This window comes from Elephas maximus, chromosome 17 (assembly GCF_024166365.1).
Source record: "Elephas maximus indicus isolate mEleMax1 chromosome 17, mEleMax1 primary haplotype, whole genome shotgun sequence".
Taxonomy (NCBI): Eukaryota; Metazoa; Chordata; class Mammalia; order Proboscidea; family Elephantidae; genus Elephas; species Elephas maximus.
The window spans coordinates 21147101-21156012 of NC_064835.1; the positions used below are offsets into that span (position 1 = coordinate 21147101).

At 39.9% G+C, this 8912-nt stretch overlaps 1 pseudogene; it reads left to right on the forward strand.

Moving 5' to 3' along the window:
- Window positions 1-1132: 1132 nt before the first annotated feature.
- On the forward strand, window positions 1133-2084 carry LOC126061053 (olfactory receptor 150-like; annotated as a pseudogene).
- The last annotated feature ends 6828 nt before the right edge of the window (window positions 2085-8912 follow it).

Sequence of the window (8912 nt, forward strand, 5' to 3'; positions counted from 1 at the left end):
ATTTTTGTACTTTATGTTAATACTTGCCTCACTTTAATTGCAATGAATGGTTTCTCTGATGTGACAGAGGTAAGACAGGAGAGCAGACATGAGTAGCCACAAGAAGAAATGGAAGGTGAAATGAGGAAGAAACCATATAAAGATAGACAGACCTTCTGTCATATACTGATGACTTGTTATAATATGCCTAATTCTGGGGAAAAAAATTAAACCACTATGACTTGGTATAATATGCCTAACTACAGGAAAAAATGAAACCACTATGAGCCTTAGTGATCTAATATGTAAAATAAGTATACTAGTAATTGTTGTGCAATCTCTGTATAGTGCAAATGTTTAAGGTGCCAAAGAAGAATGTCCTGATGATACACTTCCAAAAAATCAGCATTGAAAATCTTGTGGAGCATAGCTCCGCTTTGACACACATGAGACAGCCATGAGTCAGAATCAATTCGATGGCAACCAGTACTTAGTAACTGATAGTATATGTTTTGCAGAAGAGTTGAGAGGATTGCAAACAAGGCATGGAAAGTGCTTTGTTGCTGTCATTGCTGTTAAATGTCATTGAGTGGATGTTCAACTCTTATTGATCCCATGTGACGACAGATCAAAACTACCCCATAGGGTTTTCCAAGCTGTAATCTTCACAAATTATAAGATTATATTATATTATAGGGTCGCTATGAGTGGATTCGACTCGACGGCAGTGGGTTTTTTTTTTTTTTTTTAATCTTTACAGAAGCATATTGCCAGGTCTTTGTTCTTCAGAGTCACTTGGTGGGTTTGAACTGCCAACATTCCAGTTAACACCCGAGCGCTTAACCATTGCACAACCAGGGCTCAGAACACTCATTATTCTAAGTTTTCAGAACTGTTCTTTGAACCTTCAGAGACTGGTCAGTACTAAGAAATGCTCTTATAGCACAGAAAGAGAAAAGATATAATTCCATCTGTTGTTTATTTTCATGACCCATAATACAAGGATCCCAGAGTCTGTAACTTCCAACATAGAAAAGAGACAGGGAGGGAGAGTTAGAGATATCTGAATGATAAGACTTAGATCTGTTTCACAATGCATAAACACCTACCTCTAATTTCTTCTTCTCTTCCTCCATAAAATTCCCATAGGAAAATGGCAGCAGAAAATCAGTCCACAGTGACTGAGTTCGTCCTCGCTGGGCTAACAGAAAAATGAGAGCTCCAGCTTCCCCTCTTTTTTTTTTTTCTTAGGAACCTATGTGTTCACAATGATGGGGAACCTGGGCATGATCATACTGATTGGGCTTAGTTCTCACCTGCACACCCCCATGTACTATTTCCTCAGCAGTTTGTCCTTCATTGATCTCTGCTATTCCACTGTCATTACCCCCAAAATGCTGGTAAACTTTGTGAAGGGGAAGAACATAATCTCCTACCATGAATGCATGGCTCAGCTCTATTTCTTTCTTGTTTTTGGTATTGCAAAGTGTCATATGTTGGCTGTGATGGCATATGATCGCTATGATGCCATATGTAATCCATTGCTTTACAATGTCACCATGTCTTACCAAGTCTGCTCTTGGTTGGTAGTTGAGGTGTATACGATGGGCTTAATTAGTGCCGCAGTTCACACAGGTTGTATGTTAAGAGTGATTTTCTGCAAGGCTAAATTAATCAACCATTACATCTGTGATCTTTTTCCACTACTGGAGCTCTCCTGCTCCAGCACATATATCAATGAACTGGTACTTTTGTGCTTCAGCGGGCTCAATATTCTTGGACCAGCCTTGACCATCCTTGGGTCGTATATCTCTATCATTGCCAGCATCCTGCAAATCCGCTCCACTGCGGGCAGGTCCAAAGCCTTCAGCACATGCTGCTCTCACATCTCAGCTGTTTCAGTCTTCTATGGTTCTTTAGCATTCATGTACCTGCAGCCATCTAATGTCAGTTCCATGGATCAAGGCAAAGTGTCTTCTGTGTTTTACACCATTGTTGTGCCAGTGCTGAACCCTCTGATCTATAGCCTGAAAAATAAGGATGTCAAAGTTGCCTTAAATAAAATCATTGAGAAAAGATTATTTTGCTTTCACAAAGATTTATAAATTCTGGAGAAGATTCGTTAAAGAAGGAGTCTAGAGAGAGTAACATATATACACAAGTAGTGAGATTATTGCCAACATTTGATTATTTGGAAGAAAGGGCCCAAGGATAAGACTGGATTTGTAGTATCACTTGGAAGGCAATCACATGAGTGGCAGTGTTAATTCTAGGATTTTCCATAGGTCACCCATAGTAACCCACATTACCTCTAATCATTTGTTGAAAAATCTTCAAAGGCCTTCATTTGGGAGATTATAACTTGTATATGTTGAATTTGGCAATTTATTAGGTAAGATTTACCTGTCATTAATCATAAAATGATCTGTTTGGTTTATATCCTTTGATCCTCTTAATACTTTGTGTATTGGCCTTTGTTTATTAAAAAGTGTACAAATAAACTGGAAAAATGTGGTCTCTAAAATAAATAACTTTAAACATTTGGAATGTACAAAATTCAATCACTATTATTTACTAATTGCAAAGAATTGTATTAAGGAATATGGGGGAAGGTGATGGCTAGTAAGACATAATTACCAAAAACAAAATGATAACTCTATGGTAGAAGAGATTGATAGACTAAACAGGGCTGAATACATTATGTGTATTTTTAATTATTTCTTTTGCAACATTCTTTTCTTCACAGTTTTAGTATCTTCCTACCCCCTCCATTTCCCAAAGAATCCTATATTCATTTTCCTCTAATTCTAAAAGGTTTTTCTTTTCACACATATTATAGAATCACAGATGTAGAAGTGACATTCTCTGACTATGCTTTAAACCATATGGATCGTTTATGTGACCCTAATACCTTGCAACACATTTTCTCCTTTGCAAAAAGGGCAATTGAGAGCTTGACATAACTAATGCCATAATGATATGCTAAGTAAACTGTAAGTTTTTTAACTGTACCAGCTGCGCTGGCCTCTTTCCAAAAGTGTGTGGGCCTTCTCAGCTCTTGTGATCTTGGTTTTCCTCCTCTACTTGTTCTTTTGGGAGATGGCTTTCAGCCTGCAAGATGATAGCTGGGAAGGCTGCCTGGCACATTTTGTCTGCAACCTTCTTTCTTGCTCCTTATCTTGATCAGGGTAAACTTGGCAGACCAGTTCCACTAGCCAAGATATTTTTATATAACTTTTTTTTTTGCTTGTTACAAACATACAATTAGAGTCCAGATGTCCAGTATGCATATCTTTAGCTTAATAAAGAGTTTCTTAAAATTGTTTCGTGGTGTGTACTCATTAGGCCATCTGTGGCTAGGTAATGCTCGCAAAAATGATATGTAAGCTCCAATGTAAAAAATTGCTTTTTGAGACTCCATAAAGACAGCCTGTGTTGCTGTCAGACTACCTGTTAGTGTCACCTCCTCATACACTTTCTCTCTCTTTCTGACTGGAGTACTTTTCATTGGTTCAACTGCTCCAGGGAATGGACCAGAATTAGGTAACAAATTTTGGTACCCAACATGGTGCTCAAATTACTCTGGTGCTAGTTCTGTAACCCTAAGGACTGAGCCCAGGGAAGGACTGAGGAAGAGAGAAGGTGCACCCCCGTTTAGTTTTTGAGGTCTCTCCACATGTGATGGCCCAGAGGTCCAGTGACGTGTGTGGGGGGAGGGGTGGACTCCATGGCAGTGAGCTCCAGAGGGGGAAAGTTTGGCTGCCACAGTAGGTAACTAAGCATCCTGTGGTAAATCCTCTGTAAATGCCATAGGGGTGTTGATTCTCATAGACAACATCGAAGAATGGGTGACTAGGTCCCATGAGGTTGGACAAGAGACTAGTGAGGTTCACGGTTACAAGTGGGTACCCAGAGAGTAAGATTCTGGCTGAGAGTCCACTAGGAACTGGGATTATTTCAGAGGGGTTCCCTAAGGAAGAGACATCTTAAAATTTTGTGTAATCAAGTGTGGCCTCAATACCAGCTCCCTGATGGGGTCAGGTGGCCTGTGAATGATCCGTTTTGTTTTTGAACTAACAAGTGAGATAAAAAAGAAAAAAAAAAAGCTGCATGTAGAATGTTTTATGTCATTAAGGCATGAGAAAAAGGATAAAGCTTTTGTTTTAGCCCTTCCTCTGCAGACCAAATATGAAGATGGAGAAAAGGATGAAGAACCATTGAATGTTCTTCTCATTCCCCCACCTTGAAAAGCCCCCATGAGCACCTATGAGTGACGCTTCTCTTGTGGTATCAGAGGATGAGGATGAGGCATTAAAAGGGGGTGGAGGAGGTGAGACATATATGGTCTCCACTCCCCATACCAGGAGTTGGGTACAATTCAGCCCAGTTCCCCCAAGAGGGCTTTACCCACTCAGGGAGGTGTCAGTCCCTGCTGCAGAAGGTCCACCTCAGATAATGTGGGTCCATAATCCATTCTGAAGCATGACAGCAGAGATCTAAGAGAAGGTAGAAGAAGTATGAAGATGAAGGATAAAAATGGTTAGAGAAAGAAGAAACTCTGGATGATAGATATTATAAAAATATTTACTGAAAAATGTAAAGTCAGGAACAGTCTATTAAATAGAAGGGAGATTTTCAGAGTTTTAAGAAAGGGGAAGCCCTTCATAGATGTAAAAACATGTAAGCAACCACAAGGGAATGACATTTTCACTTCAGAGGAAATGAGTTAGAGAGGTAGGCTGAGCACCTGTGTATTCTAGACTACTCTGAGTGCTGGGGATAAAGGCAGTTAAGAAAGAAATAAACTCTGCCTGAACTGGTCTTGGTTTTCCAAGTGCTGCTTTGGAAATGAGGAACTTGAAATGGGGAATTTATGGTAGTTCATGAAACTAAGTATTTCCTTCTTTTGCCTCTGTTAATTAATCACCTTCAAGTGTACAAGACTGTATAATGAAGAGCATTGTATGCAAGTGGAGTGAAAAAATGAATATGTATACTACTGAATTGGGAGGGAGTAGGGGCTAGAAAGGAGGCTAAGAAAAAGAAAGAGACCAGGACATGAAGAAACAGGCCAATCTACTGGCCACTGCTCTAGGATCAACTAGAGGAAAACAATGAGAACAAGGTAAGGATGGGCCCAAACTAAAAAAAAAAATGTGCATTTTGCAAGGAGGAGAGACACTAGAAAAATGAGTGTCCCAAAAGAAAGAATGGAATAGGGCCAGAAAAGATTGAAAGGAGGGGAGAAGCTTTTTCAAGGAATTATGAAAGAGCGGAAGGAGGACTTTGAATGACAGAGACCGGGGGAGACAGCTTTTAACTTCCCTCCTACTGAGCCCCTGGTAAAAGTTATGGTAGGAAGACAGCTGGTAGATTATTTTTTTTGATACCTGAGCAGCCTTCTTGGTACTCACCCAGTAGCCTAAAGGACTTCCTCGACCAGCAGTGCTGAGGTTGTTGGGGTTACTGGAAAAGAGGTAACTAGGCCATTTTTGCAGGCATGGACTGTGAAATAGGAAAAACCAAACTGTCCCACAAGTTTCTATACATGCCCGAATGCCCAGTTACCCCTTATTGGGTTGGGATTTCCTAAGTAAAGTGCATACTGAAACCTCTTGATGAAAAAAGCTTGTCTGTGACAGTAACACCAGCAAACCCTCACACAGGGGAACTCAGCCCAGAAAGCCAAATTTTTTACCGTGATAAGAGCCTTGGAATTGGCAGAAGGTAAAAGAATTACAATATACACAGACTCTAATTTTGTTTTTCAAGCTCTGCATGCACATGGAGCCTTATGGAAAGAAAAGGGTCTCCTGAATGTAGGAGGAAAAAAAAAAATTAAGTATTGAACTGAACTGTTGCAACTTTTGGACACTGTCCTGAAACCTCAAAAGGTGGCAGTAGTGCACTGCTGAAAAAAAAGAAAAGAAATATCACAATGCTACAAGGAAATATTCCCAATATACTCAGGAAGATCTACAGAGAGCTCAATGTTGGGGTGCCACCCAGAGTCAGAGCTGGAAACACATCCCTGATGGTAAGATTTTCATCCCCAACAATCAAGTTTTTAACTTAATTTTTCATTTACATCAGGATTCACATTTTGGGAAAGAAACCATGTTTGATTAGATATCAAAACATGTCTTGAGAAAAAAGCTCATTATCATGCGGTTGATACTTGCTTACTTTGCGCAGTTAATGATCCAAAGACTCATGGGCTCAAGATTTCCAGCCCTCTAGGAATGAGACCCTTTCCAGGTGAAATATGGCAAATTGACTTTTGTGAAGTGTTCAAAACTGAACATCTGATGAAATATTTACTGGTGTGTGTAGATTCTTTTTCAGGATAGGTAAATGCTTTTCCCTGCTGGACTGAGACAGCTACAGAGTGGTATGACAGGTTTCGACTGCTTTCGGAATAAAGTGGAAACTCCACACAGCATGGAGACCTCAATCTTGTGGAAGGGTTGAATGAATGAATCAGACCATAAAATGTGATCTTAGTAAACTGTGTCAAGAGTCTAGGCTGCCCTAACAGATGTTCTGTCACTGGCTTGCCTCCAAGTCTGTATTGCATTCTGGGGAAAAAATAAAATCAGTCCTTTTGAGATACTTTATGGGAGACCATATTGTCTCAACCAACTCTCCCCACAATCCTCCAGCTAAACCCCTAATGTAATAATGTCTCAATACTTGCTTTCTCTAACCAAAATTCTTTCCAGTTACATCAGGCAGTGAGGATCTGGCAGAAATTCCCTCTTGAGATAGCTGCATACTTTCTCCAGCCCAGGGATCAGGTGCTTTTCCAGATGTAGAAGGACCTCCCTTTACCGCTCAAGTGGACTGGATCCTTCACCGTACTACTCAGTACTCATACAGCTGTGAAGTTTGCAGAAGTAAACTCCAGATCCATCATTCCTGAGTCAAGCCCTGTCCAGCCAATACTGACAAGAAGGAGTGGAAAGCCCAACCCATCCACAGCCTAAAGTTAAGATTTTCTAGGGTTAAAAAGAAAAAATGTTTTTGATACTAGCTTAGATGGGTATATTATTAGGTACTAGAGAGACTTGTGCCTGGGGAATTCCCATCCCTAAAATAGATACTCCCTCTGATCCCTTGTTAAGGGATGAAATTTTTTGGATCTATATTGCTAGAGAAGTGTTAAACATTACTGATTTCTGTCTGGTTGGGGGGTTGCATGCCAACTCTGCCCTCAAGTCCTGTCTCATCAGGGTTTGTACTTCCCTAGAGGCTTTGAGAAATTTCACCATTTTTAAACACATAAAGAAAGAGTTAAAATATTCTGACCTAAGGCACTAAGTTAAAACTTGGCATAGATGTATATGGCCACTCAAGCTTCAAAGGGGGGGGGGGAATATGTGACCCTAATACCCTGCAGCATGTTTTCTTCTTTCAAAAATGAGCGACTGAGAGCTTGACATAACGAATGCCATAATGATAGTCTAAGTAACCTGTAAGTTTTTTACTGTACCAGCTGCAGTGGTCTCTTTCCAAAGGGCTATGGGGCCTTTTTAGCTCTTGCGGTCTTGTCTCCCTCTTCTCCTTTGCTTTCTTGGGAGTTGGCCTTCAGCATGCAAGGCGGCAGCTAGAAAGGCTGCCTGGCACTTTTGGTCTGAGTTTTACCTTCTGTATTAGGATTAAGTATGGCTATGAGATATGCACACACACTTGCACGTGTGTGTGCACACACACACCCACACATCAGAGTGCCTTAAACTAGAAGACAATTCAGGGCTGGTATGTTGGCTCACTCATCAGGGACCTAAGCTGCTTTTAACTTGTTCCTCTGTTGGCTCACGTAGTGGATTTTACCTTATCGTCCTAGAGAATAACTCCAGATTCATCACGCATTTCCACCACCCAGCCAGCAGAAAAAAAAGCTGTGAAGGAGAAAAGAACACCCTCTCACTTGAAGAACACTACCTAGAAGTGACACTAATATCCACTAATATCCCTTTGGCTAGACTTAGTCACTTTACGAAACCCAAATACCAGGGATGCTGAGAAATGCAGTGCTTATTCTATATGACCATGTGCCAGACTAAGATTCAGGACACATATTATTGAGAAAGAAAGGAGAGTAAATATAAAGAATAATTAGCAGTTTCAGCCACACCTTACAAAATTTGTATTTAGTGAATACAACTCTGTGGTGATATCTCAAGGGTATAACATTTGAGTTAGGCATTGTACCTAAGAAGAATAATAGTGTTAAATGTAGTTCAAATAAAAAGTATAATGCATAAATAAAATATATTAATATTTTAATAACTATCATGATATGCTAGAAAGGTACAAACTTTGCCGAGTGGGGAAGTTATTAGGCTATCGCAACAAAACTGGGCTCATGTCTATGGCCTTGCCTTCATTCATACTGCTTCCCTATCCTGAAATGGCCTCTTGATTCCATTATGCCTTTCCAAATTTTATACCCCTTTTTTTTTCAATGAAAAACTCAAGCATCTATTTCTCAATGCATATTTGACCACCCCATGTTATCATTAGGCACATTTCTAGTTCATCACACTTTCTATAATAATAATGTCTTTCTGGTATTGTTTGTTGTTAATGAATGACTGTAGCTATCTCTACCAAGACTGTCAAATTCTTGAAAATAGAAAATTGTGTTTTGCATTGTCTCATATTTCTTGGTTTTTAGTTATATAATTTTTGTTGTTATGTGTGCCATTAAGATGATTCCAACTCTTTTCAACCCTATAGGATAGAATAGAACTGCCTCATAGGGTTTCCTAAGCTGTAACTTTACAGAAGCAGATTGTCAGGTCTTTTCTCACATGGAGAGGCTGGTGGGTAGGAACTGCTGACCTTTTGGTTAGCAGCCAACCACATTACCCATTATGCCACCAAGAGTCCGTATATAGTTATTTATATGCAAAATTTTCCACAGGGTT